Source organism: Schistocerca gregaria, chromosome 7 (genome assembly GCF_023897955.1).
Source record: "Schistocerca gregaria isolate iqSchGreg1 chromosome 7, iqSchGreg1.2, whole genome shotgun sequence".
In the NCBI taxonomy this organism is placed as follows: domain Eukaryota; kingdom Metazoa; phylum Arthropoda; class Insecta; order Orthoptera; family Acrididae; genus Schistocerca; species Schistocerca gregaria.
In genome coordinates, this window is record NC_064926.1 from 83064171 (window position 1) to 83071868 (window position 7698).

Consider the following 7698-nt stretch of genomic DNA (forward strand, 5'->3'; position numbering starts at 1 on the left):
TTAAGTGCAATTGTTGTGACGAGTTATTACCATTAAACGACGACTTTGCAAAATGACTAAGTTTAAACGCTGTGTGTTTTTACTATGTACAATGCAACGACGAAATGGTGTGAAAAATGTGGCTTCTCTATGTCTAGCCTGGCTAATATTGTTTGTGGCTATAATTAAGTCGACTGGACGTCGTGTGGATTTTTTACACTACATTTCAAGACAGTAGCTACCCAAATACTAAACTACTCATTCAGTATGCACCCTTTCCAAAGCAAATGTACCATTCTTCATTTGTTTCACAACATTTCAAGACTGTAGCTACCCAAATAGTAAACTACGCATTCGGTATGTAAACTTCCCAACGCAAATGTACCATTCTTCAGTTGTACTGCCGCTATACTGTCTGAAAGGTTATTAAAACCTTCAGAATAGCAAATGCAGTTGACTCTTTGATACAAAAATTAATTAGAGACTGTGTGATTAATATTTGATACGAGAGGTAGATGTTAATTACTCTAGTATCCTAGTAACGAAGGGTTGTTTCAGCTTTTCTGGGAAATTAAAAGAATCGATGTACCTAAATATTATGAAGTTATTGCTACAGAAATCTCAAAGAATACTAAAAATAAACAAATCACTGTCTTTCTGGAAGATAGCAAAGCATAGATTTCAATTAAGTGCAGGCTACTTTGTTTTACAGGTGATATAGTGAGTGGATACTGGGAGGAACCGATCTGAGACTAATTATGCTTACACATAGAAACAAGTTACAGTAGTTTTCCAACTGATAACAAGAGGGATATTTGAAGAAGTGTTGATAGCAGTGCAGTTGGCAACAGTATTCAAAGTTGAATTAGTGTTGCTCATACCAGTAACAAAACTGATACTTGTTTTTACGAAATGGCACACCAAATGGTTCAAATGGCTCTGATCGCTATGGGACTTAACTTCTGAGGTCATCAACCCCTAGAACTTAGAACTACTTAAACCTAACTAACCTAAGGATACCACACACATCCATGCCCGAGGCAGGATTCGAACCTGCGACCGTAGCGGTCGCGCGGTTCCAGACTATAGCGCCTAGAACCGCTCGGCCACTCAGGCCGGCAATGACACACCGTCGCATGCAGATTTATCGATTTTGCTCTAGCCACATGGAAACAACAACTAATGAATTGTTCATGTGATATAATCAGAGACTTTTCTAGTTCTTATTAGTAAATTCATCAGTGTTGTTCATACTAACGTAATATTTGGTATACTAAGTTTCTCGAGGGAGAGACGCGATAAACAGGGGAGACCGGAGCTAGTTGTTACACAGAGCGAGTTGTTACTTGACAGTAAAATTTTATATGAGTGAGTGTTGCCTGTTCTTTCAGACATGTCGGAAAGACCAGACAATACTCATTCATATAACTTGATAGGCCGAGCTGGTCAATAGGCCACTATCTTCAGTGCGGTTGCACAAATACGTCTGACCTCCTGTTCGAATCCCAGAGGGCAACGTGGAGGAAATGGGTAGAGACTGCGGACAGGCAGAGCTCCAAGGGAGTGTGGTTCGGTCGTGAGGCGTGCTCAGACAGTCCGTGCGATTGCGCAAACGTTGTGTACCGGACGGCAGTCTGCTTTAGGCGGCGTCGCGGCACGGACTTGTCCCGGCTGCGGGCGCGCGTGGAGGAGGAAGTGTTTACACCGCTGTTACTCGCCCGTGTTTTTGTCTGACTAGATCGCCATGGCACACAATTTTAGAAAGATTACGCTCCAAGTTACGTTTGACATCGAATATGCCAGACCCAAGGCTTTCAAAATGCAGAGTTTTTTGAGGGAAGAAGTTCGTTTATGTGCTACAGCCATAATTGGAATACACCTGTTGTGTACATAGTTCCGCATAGTCAGCGCGTATACACAACTTTCCCACTAGAGCACGCCCCGATAAGCACAACAGCGCAGGCGCAGCGCTCGTTTCTCTCTGCACTACAAGATGCGGCAGAGGATAAGCACGCCACGATAAGACCACGAGACATATTGCTGACACTCGCCTACTTCGTTAGAGTGACGAGTCAAATAATCTGACGGTGTGTGTACTGAAGGTCTTACAGTACGCACACCACGGATTAAATTCTGCTTCCGCCGATCCGCGTATTAATATATAACGCAGCCAATGAGATTGCTGCTTACATAGAACCTTTTCTCCTCGCGGATCACACTCGCTCAGTGATACATGAACGCGCGGGGTATTATAACAAATGTACAGCCTTCCAATTAGTCAGTCTGCATTGGACTGCACCAGTCTGTACCAGTCTGCATTAGTCTGTATCAGTCCATAGCAAGTTTCAGTCTGCGCCTAATAAGATTACCATATACCGGTACATAGCCATGAAGATAAATGCATAGACACTTTTGTCAAGTAGCAGAGATATATGTGAGAATAAGATTAACGTACCAATACCAAAGGAACTTCAGATTAACAACTGCAAATAGCATACTGAACCAAGTTAAGTAATTTTATGCTTATTATTATTTTAATAAATGTGTGTGAAAATTAATCAAGTTCAATTTAGAGTTGTGAAATGTCCCCTTTGAACAACTATACAAAACTGTGCTTAAAGTGACACACTATGTTTTTAGCGCAACGCAATCTGACTCTCAAAAATCCCTACAAAAGAATGGCCCTGACTAACATTAACCTATACGTTTCACGTATCACTTACCTCACAAAAATCTTACTCGAACTACTGCAATACAGCGAGCGCCACTGCTGCCAGCTAAATAAAAGACTCAAACTACGGAAGGCACTAACTACTGATAGGTACAGTTAGCAAATGAAAGATTTTAATAGAGAACAAACAATGTATTTACCTTAATAGTCATAATATATATAGCAGTTCATGACATCCATTCTTACAAATTTCTAAACTCTGCTATCTCTCCCCCACATCCACCACTGCTGGCGGCTCACCTCCAACTGCGCAACGCTACGCACTGTTCACATCCAGCTGCCCAACACTACAATGGCGAGTATTACAACAACGCCAACCAGCCACTGACTGCACACAGCACAGCCAGTGATTTTGCATACAGAGCGCTATGTGGCGTTACCAACAAAAAAAAAAAAACACTTTCATACAGAGCGCTGTGTGGTGTTACCAATAAAAATACCTAAACAGCCTACTTACATAGCCCCCATGCTCCCCACAAAAAATTTTACAAATTGTTTTGGGCAGTGGCCAATACAGATTTGAAAAAAAAATTTCATAATTACAATAACAAAGAAATGAAATGCACACACTTACCGATACAATGTTGGTCTAAAGCTAAAATTTTCTCACAGTCCATAAAGACAGTGCTGATCGTTCATCACAGTAAAATAGCAGTTTTTTTTGTTCAGTGTCTGAGCAGTAAAAGATTATGCACACGAAAGTTGTGGATTTCCATTTAGTCTTGAAGAAGTAGTGTTGTCCTTCCAACGGAAAGACAGTGCTGACTCTTGACATGCTGACAGGTAATGGGCCACATCAGAGCAAACCCACAGCAGAGTCAGTCGAACTTTTGAAGAATATTGGTAGGTAGGTCATCACAGAGTAGGGCCTCTGTAGTCCTGGTAGAGAGTATGGTATTGGTGGGCCACCAGAGGTGCAGACCCACAGCAGTCCTTGTAGAAATAATGGTATTGGTGGGTCATCAAAGGTGCAGACCCACTGCAGTCCTTGTAGAAATAATGGTATTGGTGGGCCACCAGAGGTGCAACCCACTGCAGTCCTTGTAGAAATAACGGTATTGGTGGGTCATCGAAGGTGCAGGGCCACTGTAGTCCTTGTAGAGACTGTGCAGGTGCACAATCACTATCGAAGAGTCTTGCGGAGAATATAGCAAGTCCATGAACTACTGCCAGCTAAATAAAAGATTCAAACTACAGAAGGCACTAACTGCTAATAGGTATAGTTAGCAAATGAAAGATTTTGATAGAGAACAAACAATGTATTTACCTTAATAGTCATAATATATATAGCAGTTCATGACATCCATTCTTACAAATTTCAAAACTCCGCCATCTCTCTCACCAGCCACTGACTGCACACAGCACAGCCAGTGATTTTTCATACAGAGCGCTATGTGGCGTTACCAACAAAAAAAACCTTTCATACAGAGCGATATGTGGCGTTACCAATAAAAAAAACCTAAATAGCCTACTTACAGTTGGTCACCGCCAAACTGCTACTCTAAGCGTTTAAGTGGTTTTTCTCTCGTCTGACTTAACGGCAGAGGATAAGCACGCCACGATAAGACCACGAGACATATTGCTGACACTCGCCGACTTCGTTAGAGTGACGAGTCAAATAATCTGACGGTGTGTGTACTGAAGGTCTTACAGTACGCACACCACAACACCTATCCATTGTAAGCAGTAAAATGTACGCCAAGAAGACCGATGAAGCTGTGTGTGAAAGAACTCTCGTCGCTGCTCAAAGAGGATTTAAATTTCGACACTGATGGCCATAGTAGCTCCTTCAGGCCTGGGTGTGAGGGTAAAAAAAAATATATATATGGTTGAAATAGCTCTGAGCACTATGGGACTTAACTTCTAGGGTCATCAGTCCCTTCGAACTTAGAACTACTTAAATCTAACTAATCGAAGCACATCACACACGCGCGGTTCCAGACTGTAGTGCCTAGAACCGCGTGGGAGTCATTAGGATCCTTGAATTACGGTTTGAGGTACCAGAGTCGATGGTTGTTGAATCGCTGCGACCACATGCAACGGTACTCAGTCACACGCCTGAACGCTGCACGAGTTTTAGCACCTATCCTGTGCTAAACGGCGTCCGACAGGTGCGGATCGTTCTTAATAAAGATATCGCTTCATATTTATATAGCGGAGGATTTTGAGCGATTGTGATTTACGATGGCCAGCATATGTGCTTGCTGTGGTGGAAAAGGACATATGCGCTCGGAGTGCATGCAACAGCGCGTTATGGATCTGACCCACGGAGAAGCGACACAGTGAGCAATTCCCCCGCAACTGCCGATGAGGTTCGCGTCGGTTGCCCGCGGGAGGTGTTGCCAAATTTTGAGCGTGACAAGGAGGTGTTGATGCAAGAGCAGACTGAGTTAGGGGTGCTAGGAGGTGACAGGCAGAACGTCCCTAGACCCACGGCACGTCAGATGAGGGAGGAACTTTCCGCATCCTCAGTGCGCGGCGTGGAAGTGGAGGTCGGGACAGTGGCGGCAGCTAAGGACCAACAAACACTCGACGAACACGGTGAGGCGTCGCCTACGGAGGCAGAGGGCAGGCCGCGCAAACAACTATCGCCGAAGCGTCGCAACAGGTGCCGCCATAGTTCAGGTGACACGTCCTCCCTTAAGCCGTCGGCACACGGACCGCACATCCGAACGTTGAGTGTTGAGCGTGCCTAGTTTCTGACGTCATAGCGTGGAATAGCACGTTCGGGTGTCTTTCCGAACGTGCAGAGCAATATCTGGCATGTCAGATATTCTGAACGTGCGTCTGAGCGTTGACCAATGAGATGGCACAACGTCACCTTCGTCACAAGCACGCCGTCTCCCTTCAGTACTGAGTTGTGAGGCACCATATTGGCATTCATTTCAACCCTAAATGTATACATGCCGTTTCTGAGCACCAGAATACTGAGAATCACTGGAAAACCCGTTGTTAACTGTGTGATTTGTTCCAATAAAATAATGAGAAACATTATATTCATGGCAAAAGAATTATTGTAACTTGCGTATTATGGGAGTAGGCTATTTGAAGGAAGCCACATACTGAAGATCCACCCTAAACGCATTGTTCTTGGTACAATTTGTTATAATAAAATTTCAATTAGTAGCGTAATTACGATTAAGGTTTCCAGCAAAGGGAACATAATATGATTAGACGCAGAGGTTCAGAGGTTGCTTCAGCATAGCCTGCACGGTAGCTCAGCGTGTTCGATCATAGGGTTTAGCTACCATCTGTAACAATAAAACTGAGTGAACGAATCAACGATCAACTTAAACAGGCCCCATCAAACGTCCGCCATGAACAAATGCAACAAACAATCTAAAACAAACTGAGACTAAAAAAAACGAAAAAGGCAAAAACAAACGTAATGAGTAGCGTCATTGTCTAGTAATAGATTGATAGATTGTTTAGGAGGCGGGCTGTGGTTCGCCTCTTGACTTAGCCATTTTTTTTCACTTACATTCGCGTTTTTATTAGGTTCTGATATTTTGTTATTAGTTTAATATAAGTATATACCATCATACTTGATGTTAATTAAACATAAGTTCACCTTTTTTGAGCGGTGACGTTGTTCAAAAAATGGTTCAAATGGCTCTGAGCACTATGTGACTCAACTGCTGTAGTCCTTAGTCCCCTAGAACTTAGAACTACTTAAACCTAACTAACCTAAGGACATCACACACATCCATGCCCGAGGCAGGATTCGAACCTGCGACCGTAGCAGTCGCACCGTTCCGGACTGCGCGCCTAGAACCGCGAGACCACCGCGGCCGGCTGACGTTGACGTTGTTCGATTAGCTTAATCTACAGGGCAGGTTGCGCTATTTGTACAGAGAAATTTTGCTCCTTTATCTTTTACGCTTCGTAATTCACATAATTCACAAGTTTCTGCTACTGGGTAGGAACAGTGATCAAGTAAGACTGAACTTGGAGTTTTACTAATAGGTGGGAGTGATGAAATAATGTTTATCTTATGCGGAGAAGTATTACAAATTTGTACCGCACTGTTTGTAATGGAACTTTTATAAGCCTGTGTCCTTATTTATTGGACATGGTACTTTGCTTTTCGTGGACGACGGAGGAAATGTGCGTTTTAACAGAGCTAACGTGGGAATTACGAACTAGAAACATCCCTCAACTGCCGCTGGATTGCTTAGCGATCGCGTATACCACGTTGGGGCCCACGTACCGTATGCACAAGTAGCATCGTTCCTGAGCGTTCAGCAGCATGTTGGAACTTGGCACGCTCAACGTTAACGTTCGACAGCACGGTCCGTGTGCCGACGGCTTTAGCCAAGAGGACTCGAAAGTTAGTCGAACGGAAGAAATGTCTGACACGGAACACGTGCGTTTAGAGGTCGCTGACAGGATTCCTTCAGATGGTGACCGCATGTCCTGCTTTTCTGACGGCCCCATTTCATTGACACCGCCTTATACGGTACTGCCGACGGAGGAGTCAGGGACAATGTCTCGGGAGCCACATCGAAATGCATCAGAGGACGTTGCTGCGATTGATGACCAATGCGACTGGGCAGAACCAGTGGATGAGATACAGGAATTGTCGCTCCCACTTAGTGGCGACTCACTTACAGGATGCACACCACAGAACGAAAACAACGGAGGGCAGCCCATTGGCGGGCACATCTGTGAGCGGGAATAGTGGACTAAAGACCTTGGAGATCACAGTGACATGACACGAGCATGGCAACGACAACGTACCAAGCAGGTAAGCTGGCCACAGTGAACGTTAACACGGCACGATCGCTCACAAAGATGCACCTTTTCCCGAAATTTATTTACGCCTCAGACGTGGCTCTCTTTCCCGTCGTGAGTGGTTGCTCTGCAGATACAGAGCGAGAAGGGCAGCGAATCTCAAAGGATCGATAAGTTTTTCTTATCTTGGAATAGCGGATGCCTCATCCATGTAAAAGAACAGCACGCGCATCAACTCTGATATACAAATATTT

General features: G+C 44.2%; 1 non-coding gene across 1 annotated transcript; it reads right to left on the reverse strand.

Annotated features, from left to right (window-relative positions):
• Positions 1–1011: 1011 nt before the first annotated feature.
• Positions 1012–1095, reverse strand: Trnas-gga (transfer RNA serine (anticodon GGA)). Its single transcript is given in 2 exon segments — positions 1012–1046; positions 1056–1095. It is a non-coding gene; the product is annotated as a tRNA-Ser (tRNA).
• Positions 1096–7698: the final 6603 nt, after the last annotated feature.